The sequence below is a fragment of the Pristiophorus japonicus genome, chromosome 6 (assembly GCF_044704955.1).
Source record: "Pristiophorus japonicus isolate sPriJap1 chromosome 6, sPriJap1.hap1, whole genome shotgun sequence".
NCBI classification, from domain to species: domain Eukaryota; kingdom Metazoa; phylum Chordata; class Chondrichthyes; family Pristiophoridae; genus Pristiophorus; species Pristiophorus japonicus.
In genome coordinates this window covers 260522080-260537062 of record NC_091982.1, presented here as the reverse complement: position 1 = coordinate 260537062, position 14983 = coordinate 260522080, and the positions used below count along the sequence as shown (strand labels likewise).

At 45.3% G+C, this 14983-nt stretch overlaps 1 pseudogene; it reads left to right on the top strand.

Annotated features, from left to right (window-relative positions):
- The window catches only part of LOC139266309 (very long-chain specific acyl-CoA dehydrogenase, mitochondrial-like), a 92504-nt pseudogene that overhangs the window by 17979 nt on the left and 59542 nt on the right, over window positions 1-14983 (top strand).

The following is a 14983-nucleotide window of genomic DNA, read 5'->3' as shown; positions in this document are numbered from 1 at the left end:
ATTTCTTTTACACATTCGCTGGAGGTGGCCCTTTGTGCTGCAGCCTTTGCACACATAGTCTTTAAAGCGGCATTGTTGAGCCCTGTGATTCCCTCCACAACACCAGCATGGTGCTACTCGATTAGCCCCCCTCGGCGGGTTCTTGAGTGAAGGGACTCGGGGGCCTGTTCTCTCTTCCCTGAGAAGGTTCACGTTCTACAATCCAACCTCTAAAAGGCGCCACTCTGTGCACAGTACTTGCCAGGTTTGAGTCCTGAAGATGAGTCATGAATGCCTCATCGAGGCCATGAATGCCTGGCTCACGGAGATGGCCTTCTGCAGTGTGACTGTGGTATCCACCGACAGTAGCTTATGAAGAAGGCCCTCATGGCCGATTCCAATGACAAAGATGTCCCGCAGAGCTTCGGTGAGGTGGTCGCCGATATCACACGGTGCCGCCAGTCTCCTGAGGTCTGCGGCATATTTCGCGATTTCCTGGCCTTCGGGCCGTTGGTGGTTGTAAAACCGGTGTCTGGCTGTGAAGATGCTCTCTTTGGGCTTGAGTTGCTCTTGGATCAGCGTTACAAGCTCCTAGTACGTTTTGGTCGTTGTCTTCGCTGGTGCCAGCAAGTCCCTGACGAGGCCATAGACGGTGGGCCCACAACTGGTTAGCAGGATAGCTCTGCACTTATCAGCCAGTGTGGCCGGGTCGTCTCCTGCCAGGTCGTTTGCTGTGAAGAAATGTTCGAGCCTCTGCACGAAGGTGTCCCAATCATCACCATCGGCGAACTGCTGCAACGTACCAAGGGTAGCCATTTTCGCGTGAAGGTCCGTAATCTCATCGCCAATTGTTATATCTTTAGATGCTCTGATAATGACTCCCCGAGGCAATGTATTGTACTTGAACTGTAGTGACCTTAGTCCTTTATTGATAACTCCAGAGTGAGGATCACACCTGGTGGCCTGCCTTTTATACTAAGCCAGGCACACCTGTACAGGTTACCTACAAGTCTCTCACTGTGGTGCCCTCTGGTGACACAAGCAGTAATAGTACAAGCAGTAACCATGTAGGATACATGATAATTTATATGTAAAATAAGAAAAGCAATGCCCCTAATACCAACCCCTGGGAGACCCCGCTGCATACTTCTCTCCAGTCAGAAAAACATCCATTCACCACTATTCTCTGCCTCCTATCCCTTAGCTAATTACATTACCATCATAGGCAGTCCCTCGAAGTCGAGGAAGACTTGCTTCCACTCTAAAAGTGAGTTCTCAGGTGTCTGTACAGTCCAATACGGGAATTACAGTCTCTGTCGCAGGTGGGACCGACAGTCATTGAAGGAAAGGGTGAATGGGGAGTCTGGTTTGCCGCACGCTCCTTCCGCTGCCTGTGCTTGTTTTCTGCATGCTATCGGTTATATATGTGGACTTGTACTTACTCTGTACTGCCACCAGAGGGCGCATCCCCTGGAGTCCAAAGGGATCCTATAATCCCTTGGGAGCACAGGTATTTAAGGAGGCTTCACAGGTTGGAGAGGTAATCTGGAGACCTGCAATAAAAGATTAAGGTCACACTTTACTTTGAGCTCACAGTGTTCAGTCTGACTCTTTCTCCATACACAACAACCGGCAACGAGATACAGATAGCGAACCCAAAGATGCAGAGAACAGTGGGCATCCTGGAGAAATTCTCGGAGGGAGATGATTGGGAAACTTTTGTGGAGCGACTCGACCAATACTTCGTGGCCAACGAGCTAGATGGGGAAGAGAGCGCTGCCAAACGAAGGGCGATCCTCCTCACCGTCTGTGGGGCACCAACGTATGACCTCATGAAGAATCTGTTCACTCCAGCGAAACACACGGAGAAATCGTACGACGATTTGTGCACACTGGTCGGAGAGCATTTGAACCCGAAGGAAAGCGTTCTGATGGCGAGGTACCGGATCTACCTCTACACAAGGTCTGAAGGCCAGGAAGTGGTGCGTTATGTCGCCAAGCTAAGACGCCTTGCAGGACATTGCGAATTTGAAGGACATTTGGAGCACATGCTCAGAGACTTTTTTGTACTTGGCATTGGCCACGAAACTATACTTCGCAAATGTTTGACTGTAGAGACCCCAAACTTGAGTAATGCCATAGCGATACCAGTGACAATACGAAGCAAATCTCTCAGCACACAAGTGCTGCTACAAGTACTGTGAACAAAGTGATGTTGTTTTCGAATCATAATGTACAGGGCAGGTCACACATACCTGCAGCTACACGTCCGCAGATGTCTCAGAGTCCACCATCAAGGGTGATGAACGCAAGGCCATTAACATCAACAGGTTAGATGCAGGAAGAATGTTCCCAATGTTGGGGAAGTCCAGAACCAGGGGACACAGTCTAAGGATAAGGGGGAAGCCATTTAGGACCGAGATGAGGAGGAATTTCTTCACCCAGAGAGTGGTGAACCTGTGGAATTCTCTACCACAGAAAGTTGTTGAGGCCAATTCACTAAATATATTCAAAAAGGAGTTAGATGAAGTCCTTACTACTAGGGGAATCAAGGGGTATGGTGAGAAAGCAGGAATGGGGTACTGAAGTTGCATGTTCAGCCATGAACTCATTGAATGGCGGTGCAGGCTAGAAGGGCCGAATGGCCTACTCCTGCACCTATTTTCTATGTTTCTATGTCTATGTTTCTATCTTGTTGGTGCTGCAGGGGTGATCATCGTTTCCATTCATGCCGATTCAAAGAGTACATTTGCAAGGGCTGTGGAACAATGGGCCACCTCCAATGAGTGTGCAGGCGAGCTGCTAAGCCTGTTAAACCTGCAAACCACCATGTTGCAGAGGAGGACAGATCCACGGAGGATCACGACGAACCAGAGCCTCAGATAGAGGAGGCAGCGGTACATGGGGTGCACACATTCACCACGAATTGCCCCCGATAATGCTGAATGTTGAACTAAATGGACTCCCTGTGTCAATGCTGCTGGACATGGGCGCGAGCCAGTCCATCATGGGCAAAAAGACTTTTGAAAGATTGTGGTGCAACAAGGCCTCAAGGCCAGTCTTAATTCCAGTTCGCACGAAACGAAGAACTTACACGAAAGAACTGATTCCTGTAATTGGCAGTGCTACCGTAAAGGTCTCCTACGATGGAGCGGTGCACAAGCTACCACTCTGGGTGGTACCGGGCGATGGTCCCACGCTGCTCGGCAGGAGCTGGCTGGGAAAGATATGCTGGAACTGGGATGACGTCCGAGCGCTATCGCCCGCTGACGACACTTCGTGTGCCCAGGTCTTAAACAAATTTCCTTCGCTGTTTGAACCAGGCATCGGGAAATTCCAAGGAGCAAAAGTGCAGATCCATCTAATTCCGGGGCGCGACCCATCCATCACAAGGTGAGAGCAGTACCGTACATGATGAGAGAAAGGGTAGAGATCGAGCTAGACCGGCTGCAAAGAGAGGGCATCATTTCACCGATCGAGTTCAGCGAGTGTGCCAGTCCTATTGTCCCAGTCCTGAGGGGAGACGGCACCGTCAGAATCTGTGGCGATTACAAAATAACTATCAATCGTTTCTCCCTGCAGGACCAATACCCACTTCCAAAGGCCGATGATCTCTTTGCAAGGCTGGCGGGAGAAAAGACATTCACGAAGCTGGATCTGACATCAGTCTACATGACGCAGGAACTGGAGGAATCATCGAAGGCCCTCACCTTCATCAACACGCACAGGAGTCTTTTTGTTTGTAACAGATGCCCGTTTGGAATCCGATCAGCGTTGGCGATATTCCAGAGAAACATGGAAAGTTTACTGAAGTCGGTCCCGCACACCGTGATCTTCCAGGACGACATCTCGGTCACAGGTCGGAGCACAGTCGAGCATCTGCAGAACCTGGAGGAGGTTCTTAGTCGACTCAACTGCGTGGGGCTCAGGTTAAAACGCTCGAAGTGCGTTTTCCTGGTGCTTGAAGTGGAGTTCTTGGGAAGGAGGATTGCGGCGGACGGCATCAGGCCCACCAACGCGAAGACGGAGGCAATCGAGAACGCACCGAGGCCACAGAACGTGACGGAGCTGTGGTCGTTTCTGGGATTCCTGAACTACTTTGGTAACTTCTTACCAGGTCTCAGCACCCTGCTAGAACCACTGCATGTCTTACTACGGAAAGGGGGCAAGTGGGTTTGGGGCAAATGCCAAGAAAATGCCTTTTAAAAGCGAGAAAATTGTTATGCTCAAACAAATTGCTTGTGTTGTACGATCCATGTAAGTGTTTGATACTAGCATGTGATGCGTCATCATATGGCGTCGGGTGTGTATTGCAACAAGCTAATGATTTCGGGAAACTGCAACTGGTTGCTTATGCATCCAGGAGTCTGTCTAAGGCTGAGAGAGCCTACAGCATGATTGAAAAAGAAGCGTTAGCGTGTGTCTATGGGATAAAGAAAATGCATCAATACCTGTTTGGGCTAAAATTCTAATTGGAAACTGGCCATAAGCCACTTATATCCCTGTTTTCCGAGAGTAAAGGGATAAATACCAACGCATCGGCCTGCATCCAGAGATGGGGGCTCACATCTGCATACAACTACGCCATCCGCCACAGGCCAGGCACAGAAAACTGCGCTGATGCTCTCAGTAGGCTGCCATTGCCCACCACAGAGGTGGAAATGGCGCAGCCCGCAGATCTAGCCATGGTTATGGAAGCATTTGAGAGTGAGAATCACCCGTCACTGCCCGGCAGATCAAAACCTGAACAAGCCAGGACCCCTTATTATCTCCAGTCAAAAGCTGTGTGCTTCACGGGAACTAGTCCAGTGTCCCAGTGGAAATGCAGGAAGAGATAAAGCCGTTCCAGCGGTGCAAAGATGAACTGTCTATACAGGCAGACTGCCTTCTGTGGGGAAATCAAGTAATGGTCCCAAAGAAGGGCAGAGACATCTTCATCAATGACCTCCACAGTACCCACCCAGGCATCGTAATGATGAAAGCGATAGCCAGATCCCACGTGTGTTGGCCCGCTATCGATGCAGACTTAGAGTCCTGCGTTCACAGATGTAATACACGCTCGCAGTTAAGCAATGTACCCAGGGAGGCGCCGCTAAGTTTATGGGGTCTTGGCCCTCCAAACCGTGGTCTAGGGTATACATCCCGTTCTTGGGTAAAATGTTCCTTGTGGTTGTAGACGCGCACTCCAAGTGGATTGAATGTGAGATAATGTCAACTAGCACGTCCGCTGCCACTACTGAAAGCCTGCGGGCCATGTTTGCCACACACGGCTTACCCGATATCCTGGTGAGTGACAACGGGCCATGTTTTACCAGTGCTGAGTTCAAAGAATTTATGACCCCGTAACGGGATCAAACATGTCACATCTGCCCCGTTTAAACCAGCGTCCAATGGTCAGACAGAGAGAGCAGTGCAAACCATCAAGCAGGGCTTGAAGAGGGTAACTGAAGGCTCACTGCAGACTTGCCTATCCCGAGTCCTGCTTAGCTACCGCACGAGACCCCACTCGCTCACTGGGATCCCACCTGCTGAACTGCTCATGAAAAGAGCACTTAAGACAAGGCTCTCGTTAGTTCACCCTGATCTACATGAACAGGTAGAGAGCAGGCGGCTTCAACAAAGTGCATACCATGATAGCGTAAATGTGTCACGCGAGATTGAAATCAATGATCCTGTATTTGTATTAAATTATGGACAAGGTCCCAAGTGGCTTCCCGGCACTGTCATGGCCAAAGAGGGGAGCAGAGTATTTCGGGTCAAACTTTCAAATGGACTCATTTACCGGAAACACTTGGACCAAATCAAACTCAGATTCACGGACTATCCTGAGCAACCCACCTTGGACCCTACCTTTTTTGATCCCCCAACATACACACCAGTGGCAACCGGCACCACGGTTGACCACGAAGCAGAACCCATCATCCACAGCAGCCCAGCGAGGGCCCAACACACCAGGCAGCCCAGCAAGGCCAGCTGCACAGCAGCCCAGCGAGGGCCCAACAAATGATTCAACAACACCAGCTTTCACACCGAGACGATCAACCAGAGCAAGTAAGTCCCCAGATTGACTCACATTGTAAATAGTTACACTATTGAGTTTGCGGGGGAGTGTTGTTATATATGTGGACTTGTATTTACTCTGTACAGCCACCAGAGGGCTCATCCCCTGGAGTTCCAAGGGATCCCATAAGTATTTAAGGAGGTATTTAAGGAGGCTTCACAGGTTGGAGAGGCACTCTGGAGATCTGCAATAAAAGACTAAGGTCACACTTTACTTTGAGCTCACAGTGTTCAGTCTGACTCTTTCTCCATACACAACACTCTCGACGACAAGACTCGAGGTGCTCAGCGCCCTCCCGGATGCTCTTCCTCCACTTAGGGCAGTCTTTGGCCAGGGACTCCCAGGTGCCGGTGGGGATGTTGCACTTTATCAAGGAGGCCTTGAGGGTGTCCTTGAAATGTTTCCTCTGCCCATCTGGGGATCGCCTGCCATGTAGGAGTTCCGAGTAGAGCACATACCCAAGTTATCACCTTCCCTTTAATATCATGTGCTTCTATTTTCCGAATAAGTCTGTTCTGTGGTACTTTATCAAATGCCTTTTGAAATGCAACATTACTGCACTACCTTCATCAACCTTCTCTGTTACTTCATCAAAGAACTCAATCAGGTTAATAAGACACGGTTTGCCTTTAACAAGTCCTTGCTTACGGTCCTTTATTAACCCATGCTTCTCCAAGTGAGAATTTATTTTTTTCTTGTCAGGAGTCTCTAGTAGTTTCCCCACCATTGACATTAGAATGATTGGCCTATTGGACCAGATTTATCCCTCTCTCCTTTTTTGTGACTTAGTTTAAAAAAAAAATTATTTCAAAAATCTCTCCTTTTATTCCTTCTGCTTTCAAGTACCCCTATCTGTCATGTATCTTGATTGACAAGAGTAGATAAGAATGTAGTTAGGCCTTTTCTAACGTCAGTCTAAAATTGGCCAGGTACATGAGAAGCCTACAATGATTTGCTGCCTGTGTTTTTTCTCTCGTCCACTTAGTCTTTCACTCACATTTACATTTGCTCAGTGCTTCCAGGTTGGTTGAGGTTGTGTAATGCCAATGTCGTAATCCTGAATGCAAACCCATGGCCTGTAACAGAGTGGCAGCGAGATGTTATTGTATTTATCACTGTGATTTCTGGGGAGTATTGCATGTTTTCCATAACTATCAATGATGACGGAGAGGATACTGTTCATTGTCCGTGTCATCAGGCAGACAGGAAGCCGGAAAATGACTTTTATCAGCACGTTTTGCTGTGCAACGAAGATTGACGGTTGCAGATTTCACAGGCACTATCACATTGCACAATAAACATTTCAAGTGTACTGGTTGTACCAATCTGCTCCTAGTACAATCATAAAAGGGCAGTGTCATAGTGATAAAGGTGTCTTGCAAAATGCTAATGGTCAAGCTAACTCCTGCAAACAGCATTCTTCTCACTCTATTGAAAGGTGTTTTATTTGCAAAAAGCACATGCAAGTGAGCACATTGCTGTTTACATCTGACATTAGACATTTTGTATTTTTATCCTGTGTTTTGTAGAAATATTACAGTTGTGTCAAAAAAGTTCATGTTACAGCAAGTATAGAATTGAGGATGTTCCATGTGAGCCAAAATGACCCCTGTGGAGTTTTCAAGCCCCCTCACCTAAAGTTACTCTACCAACTTATAAAAACTGTTTGAGATCTGTAGCAGTGTTTTTTTTTAGATTTCTGAATTTGCTCACAAGTGTTTTTCATTCCCTTGTCCATTATTTTCATCTCAATAATATGACCCTTTGATTTTACAGACTGGCATGCAAGCTGCAATATTGGATAGACCTTTGCAAAATGCCTGGAGACCTGGGTAGTTTATAATGCTCAGCCAGTGGACCAATGTGCACACCAAACATTTTTATACCTGTGCTGCTTATAACAAATGGCTCCAGCGAACTTACTTTTAGTTTGCTAGATGTTAAAATGCACTTGCAACATAATTCACTGGATGTGATGCATTCTGAGACTTCCTGAGAATGTGCTACATTGCTCGATATATGCAAGTTCTTAAAATGGCATGTTTGTTGAACAGAATTGAATTTGGTTGGTTTTGATTCCATTGTAGCTTTTGGTCCAGCTTGGCAATGATAATACCCTTATGCTGCACCTAAATCAGGTTGCAACGAACATCCATTTCTGTTTAGTTTTTGCATAGGATTACATCGGATATACAGCACAGATACGGGCCAGACGGCCCAACCAGTCTATGCTGGTATTTATGTTCCACTCGAGCCTCCTCCAATCCTTCCTCATCTAAATCTATCAGCATAACCCTCTATTCCCTTCTTCCTAATATGTTCGTCTAGCCTCCCCTTAAATGCATCGATACTATTCACTTCAGCCACTCCCTGTGGTAACGAGTTCCACATTCTCGTCACTCTTTGGGTAAAGAAGCATCTTCTGAATTGTTTGCAGTGTACAATTCTAGAATCTGTGCTATACTATGTGAACCTTGTATACATGTGGCAGTATATTCACAGCAGATTTTATTTCTATTTAATAATTAAAAATCATGCAAGTTTATGCCTTTCCTCAAATTATGTGTCTGTTAATAATTCAGAGCTTGGATATGACTGCCTAACACAGAGGCATTGACCTCTGGGCTATGGTGCATCCTACTCATGTTTTGTTAAACTTGAATTTTGATGAACTTTGAACAATGTTGCATGTGTTTGAGGTCCAAGAGTTTAACCACAGAAATGTTATATTTTACAATCTGTTGGAGATTTGTGCAACAGCTTTGATACAAGGTGCCCCAACAGTACCTCAAGCCAAACCAATACAGGGGTCATCCAGTTTGGGAACCAAGGAACTAAGTGATTCAAACATGTGACACCTTCCATTTGTTGATGGGGCATTTAAGCCACCGTGCATTGATCGTACAGAATAATGATTAGTATGTTGCCACTGCTTTAAGCTTTCAGTGCTTTACTTCAAAAGTTGATTAGCAATTAAGTCTGCCTAAATGTTTTTGAACTGATAGGGCAAGAAATGGGAAGGAGGAGGAATTTCATCAGGGGACTTTGGCAAATGGGTCTGATTTATTTTTGCTTTTCTTTTGAAATGACACCATCTGTCATTATGAAACAAATCAGGTGTGAAAATGTTACGTTTTGCAAAATTACTGTTCTTCATGTCCACATCTGAAATGACGATTCCCATGCTATTTGAAACCTATTTTGACTGTGGTCTGTGATGTTGTATAAACATTACCCCTACCTCGGCCTTTACTTCACTTGCACTGCTGCTAAACCCTTTATCTATAACTTGCTACTTTTAGATTCAATCTCTCCAATACTCTCCTTACCAGCCTGCCATCCTCTACCTTGCTTAAACTCCAACTCACCCACTCATATCAGATCCCTCTCATGAGATGAGTGGTGGAGTTTTGGATGAGTTTAAATTCTTGTTCCCATCTTCATATTCCTCACTTTAAAATTCTTGTTTCCATCTTCATATGGGGCCTTGCCCCACCCTACTTCTGTAACCTCCTTGAGCCTTATATCACTCTTGCACTTTTTAGTCCTCCTACTCTGAACTACCGTGCATCCTTCCCTCTCTTCACGCAGATGGCTCCAACAAGCTTGCTTTGAGTTTGTTATAAGAATATAAGAACATAAGAATTAGGAACAGGAGTAGACCATCTAGCCCTTCGAGCCTGCTCCGCCATTCAACAAGATCATGGCTGATCTGGCCATGGACTCAGCTCCACTTACCCGCCCGCTCCCCGTAACCCTTAATTCCCTTATTGGTTAAAAGTTGTTAGATGTTAAAATGCACATCCACATAATTCATTGGATGCAATTGGATGGATTAATTGGATCTGAGACTTCCTGAGCATGTGTAAAATTTTGAAATGTAATCACTGTTGTAATGTAGTTTATAGGCTATCGTTGAATCAAACAGTTTAATATTCCATCAACCACAAGATGAGCAGTTTGCAACCATCATTGAAATCACTCCAGGCTGATTATATTTTTAATGATCTGAGAATCCGCTCTGCAATATTTTAATGACTGTGTTAACCCAGTTCTTTTGAATGGGGTAATGCTTCTGTTAAAATGGTGGAGAGTGGAATTTCAAATGTTTTAATTGTGGTATCGCTGATATCCCATGGCATAATTTCACAACCTGTCAATCAGTGTTATTGCATTCTTGGTCTGCTTTTATACCGCAGTGGCTGTCAACAACAACAACCTGCATTCATATGACACCTTTTACATAGCAAAAAAAACCCGAAGCACTTCACAGAGGTGTAATTTATAAAACGGACACCGAGCCAAAAAAGGAAGTATTTTGGGGATAGAGGCGGGTTTAAATGACAATCTTAAAAGAGGAAAGATGTCGGTGTTTAGGGAGGGAATTCCAGAATGTGTGATAAGGCAACTGAAGACATGACAGCTAATGGTGAGGCAAAGGGAGGGCAGATACACAAGAGTTCAGGATCAGAAGAATGGAAAGTTCAGGGAGTGGTGGATTGGAAGGCTGGGGGAAGATAACAGAGATAGGGATGGGCAAGTGCATGAAGGGATAAGAATTTTTAAACTGAGGAATCGGGGACCAGGGAACAATGTAGGTCTCCAAGGACAAGGGTGATGGGAGAGTGGGACTTGATGCAGTATAGCGTGTGGGCGTCAGAAAGAAAAACTTACATTGATATAGTGACTTTCACGGCCACTGGATGTCTCAAAGCACTTTATAGCCAATGAAGTATTTCTGGAGTGTAGTCACTGTTGTAATCAGAGTTCAGGATCAGTTAAAATATAAAGCATGGATGAAGGAAAGCTAGCCAGGAGAGTATTAAAATAGTAAGTCTGGAGGCCACAAAGTTATTGATGAGGCTTTCAGCAGTAGATGGACTGAAGTAGGGGCTGAGGTGACTGATGTTTGTGATGGAGAGGGTATGAGTTTAGAAGCTCAGTTCGGGGTTCAGGGAGATGCCAGGGTTGCGAAAAGTCTGGTTGAATCTGAAACAGTGGCTAGGGAGAGGGATAGAATTATTGGCGTGGGCTCTGACGACGATGGTTTCGGTCGTTCCAATGGTTAGCTGGAGGAAATCGCAGATCATCCAAGATTAGATGCCTGTCAAACAGTCCGACAGCAGAGAGGCTGTGAGGGAAGGGATCAAGGAGGGTGGTAGACTGATAGAGCTGGATGTCTTTAGCTTAGATTAGTGGGAAAGATTAGTGGGAAAGCGGGTTGTGTAGAGGACACAGAGAGGCTGCAAAGAGATTTAGATAGGTTAAGCGAATGGGCTAAGGTTTGGCAGATGGAATACAATGTCGGAAAATGTGAGGTCATCCACCTTGGGAAAAAAACACAGTAAAAGGGAATATTATTTGAATGGGGAGAAATTACAACATGCTGCGGTGCAGAGGGACCTGGGGGTCCTTGTGCATGAATCCCAAAAAGTTAGTTTGCAGGTGCAGCAGGTAATCAGGAAGGCAAATGGAATGTTGGCCTTCATTGCGAGAGGGATGGAGTACAAAAGCAGGGAGGTCCTGCTGCAACTGTACAGGGTATTGGTGAGGCCGCACCTGGAGTACTGCGTGCAGTTTTGGTCACCTTACTTAAGGAAGGATATACTAGCTTTGGAGGAGGTACAGAGACGATTCACTAGGCTGATTCCGGAGATGAGGGGGTTACCTTATGATGATACATTGAGTAGACTGGGTCTTTACTCGTTGGAGTTCAGAAGGATGAGGGGTGATCTTATAGAAACATTTAAAATAATGAAAGGGATAGACAAGATAGAGGCAGAGAGGTCGTTTCCACTGGTCGGGGAGACTAGAACTAGGGGACACAGCCTCAAATTACAGGGAGCCAATTTAAAACTGAGTTGAGAAGGAATTTCTTCTCCCAGAGGGTTGTGAATCTGTGGAATTCTCTGCCCAAGGAAGCAGTTGAGGCTAGCTCATTGAATGTATTCAAATCACAGATAGATAGATTTTTAACCAATAAGGGAATTAAGGGTTACGGGGAGCGGGCGGGTAAGTGGAGCTGAGTCCACGGCCAGATCAGCCATGATCTTGTTGAATGGCGGAGCAGGCTCGAGGGGCTAGATGGCCTACTCCTGTTCCGAATTCTTATGTTCTTATGTTCTTACATGTGGAAGCTGACTATCAAGAGGAAGCACATACAAGAGGAAGGGTGAAGGAGACATCCCTGGGGAACTCCAGAGGTAGCGGTGTGACGGATGGACAGTCAGCTATTGCTGCTGATGCTCTGGTTATGATCAGTGATGCAAGAGTGGAACCATCGTAGAATTGGTGCAGAAAAAGAGCTAGTAAATGCTCCAGCAATCGAGATGTAAAGAAAATCTGATCTATTTAAACACAAGGATGAGAATTCTAAAATGGAGCCATTGGGGCACCAATGAACATTGTAGGTCACCGAGGACAAGGATGATGGGAGAGCAGGACTTGATGCAGTACAGCATGTGGCCATCAGAGTTTAGGTTCAGTTAAAATATTAAGCATGGAGGATGATTTTAAAAAACAATTATGGATTTTTATTTATTTGAGAATTCAATTTAAATATTGATTCTGTCTTATTCTTTCATGCAGTTCCCAATAGTGAGCAGTCACAGTTTCTCCAGGAACTAGTGCACCCAGTCTCCAAGTTTTTCCTGGCAAGTAACATAATGCTGTTTATCTTCTTTTATATTCATAAGAACATAAGAACATAAGAGCATAAGAATTAGGTACAGGAGTAGGCCATCTAGCCCCTCGAGCCTGCTCCGCCATTCAACAAGATCATGGCTGATCTGGCCGTGGACTCAGCTCCACTTACCCGCCCGCTCCCCATAACCCTTAATTCCCTTATTGGTTAAAAATCTATCTATCTGTGATTTGAATACATTCAATGAGCTAGCCTCAACTGCTTCCTTGGGCAGAGAGTTCCACAGATTCACAACCCTCTGGGAGAAGAAATTTCTTCTCAATTCGGTTTTAAATTGGCTCCCCCGTATTTTGAGGCTGTGCCCCCTAGTTCTAGTCTCCCCGACCAGTGGAAACAACCTCTCTGCCTCTATCTTGTCTATCCCTTTCATGATTTTAAATGTTTCTATAAGATCACCCCTCATCCTTCTGAACTCCAACGAGTAAAGACCCAGTCTACTCAATCTATCATCATAAGGCAACCCCGTCATCTCCGGAATCAGCCTAGTGAATCGTCTCTGTACCCCCTCCAAAGCTAGTATATCCTTCCTTAAGTAAGGTGACCAAAACTGCACGCAGTTCATTTTATAACTGTCACTAGTGACTGTTTCTAGTCGTTAAATACAGACTAATTAGGGTGACTGACTGTGCTAGAACATTAATGTAGCACTGCTTTAACGTCATAATATTCTGAAAAGATATTTCACAATATTTTTTTCATGCTCAGCAACTTTATCCATTGAGTTGCTGAGCCACGTGGAGTTTTATTTGATCCCAATCTGTTCTACGTTAGCTGATCTCAGCCGACATGATGGCAGGGTTGCTACAGTTGATCACCATGTCATTGGGCTATGGAGGCAATAATCTTCTGGGGTTCCCATTCCTAATCCTTTTCTAGCAACCTCTCTTGGAAGTGTGCATCTGTGGATGATGTGCAAGATCGGCTCAAATGTGATGTTTCCTGCGATTGAAAGTCAACCAACACTTGCTGTCAATGCACACACGAAAGTAGGCAAGGACAACAGAACAGGACATTTAGTAGTTCTGATGTTGAGTTTTAATTGCTGCATTTTGTTCGAGAGGGTCAATGATGCTGCTGTGAATGATAGTCTGGGGAAGGTGGAGGAGAAGACCATGGAAGGATTGAAGCAAATGGGAGCATTTGGGCTGCAAGTTCCTGTTGAACATGGGGGTTTGGTACTCAGCAATACTCAGGTAATAGCTACATATATAAAGGTTTGAACTACATAAAAAAGGAAGTAGCCCTAGAAATAGTGGATGCATTGGTGATCATTTTCCAACAGTCTATCGACTCTGGATTGGTTCCTATGGACTGGAGGGTAGCTAATGTAACACCACTTTTTAAGAAAGGAGGGAGAGAGAAAGTGGGTAATTATAGACCAGTTAGCCTGACATCAGTAGTGGGGAAAATGTTGGAATCAATTATTAAAGATGAAATTGTAGCACACTTGGAAAGCAGTGACGGGATCAGTCCAAGTCAGCATGGATTTATGAAAAGGAAATCCTGCTTGACAAATCTTCCAGAATTTTTTGAGGATGTAACTGGTAGAGTGGATAAGGGAGAACCAGTGGATGTGGTGTATTTGGACTTTCAAAAGACTTTTGACAAGGTCCCACACAAGATTCTGACGGGACTGGACAGGTTAGATGCGAGTAGAATGTTCCCGATGTTGGGGAAATCCAGAACCAGGGGACACAGTCTTAGGATAAGGGGTAGGCCATTTAGGACTGAGATGAGGAGAAACTTCTTCACTGAGAGAGTTGTTAACCTGTGGAATTCCCTACCGCAGAGAGTTGTTGATGCCAGTTCATTGGATATATTCAAGAGGGAGTTAGATATGGCCTTTACGGCTGAAGGGATCAAGGGGTATGGCGAGAAAGCAGGAAAGGGATACTGAGGTGAATGATCAGCCATGATCTTATTGAATGGTGGTGCAGGTTCGAAGGGCCGAATGGCCTACTCCTGCACCTATTTGGTTTCTATGTTTAACTCTAGAGGATCTTTCTTTGTAGTATAGATCCAGGCAGACATATATTTAACCAACTTAGGACATGGAACACGACAGGCTGCTTGAATTAAATTCTTACTTTTATACTCCTTAAAAGGATAAAAGTAGCTAAGAATATTCTTGCCTTAATCATATTCCTGTTATCTTCACTAAAATGTTAAAAATCTCTTTAAAAGAAAGTGATAAGAACATAAGAAATAGGAGCAGGAGTAGGCCATTTAGCCCCTCGAGC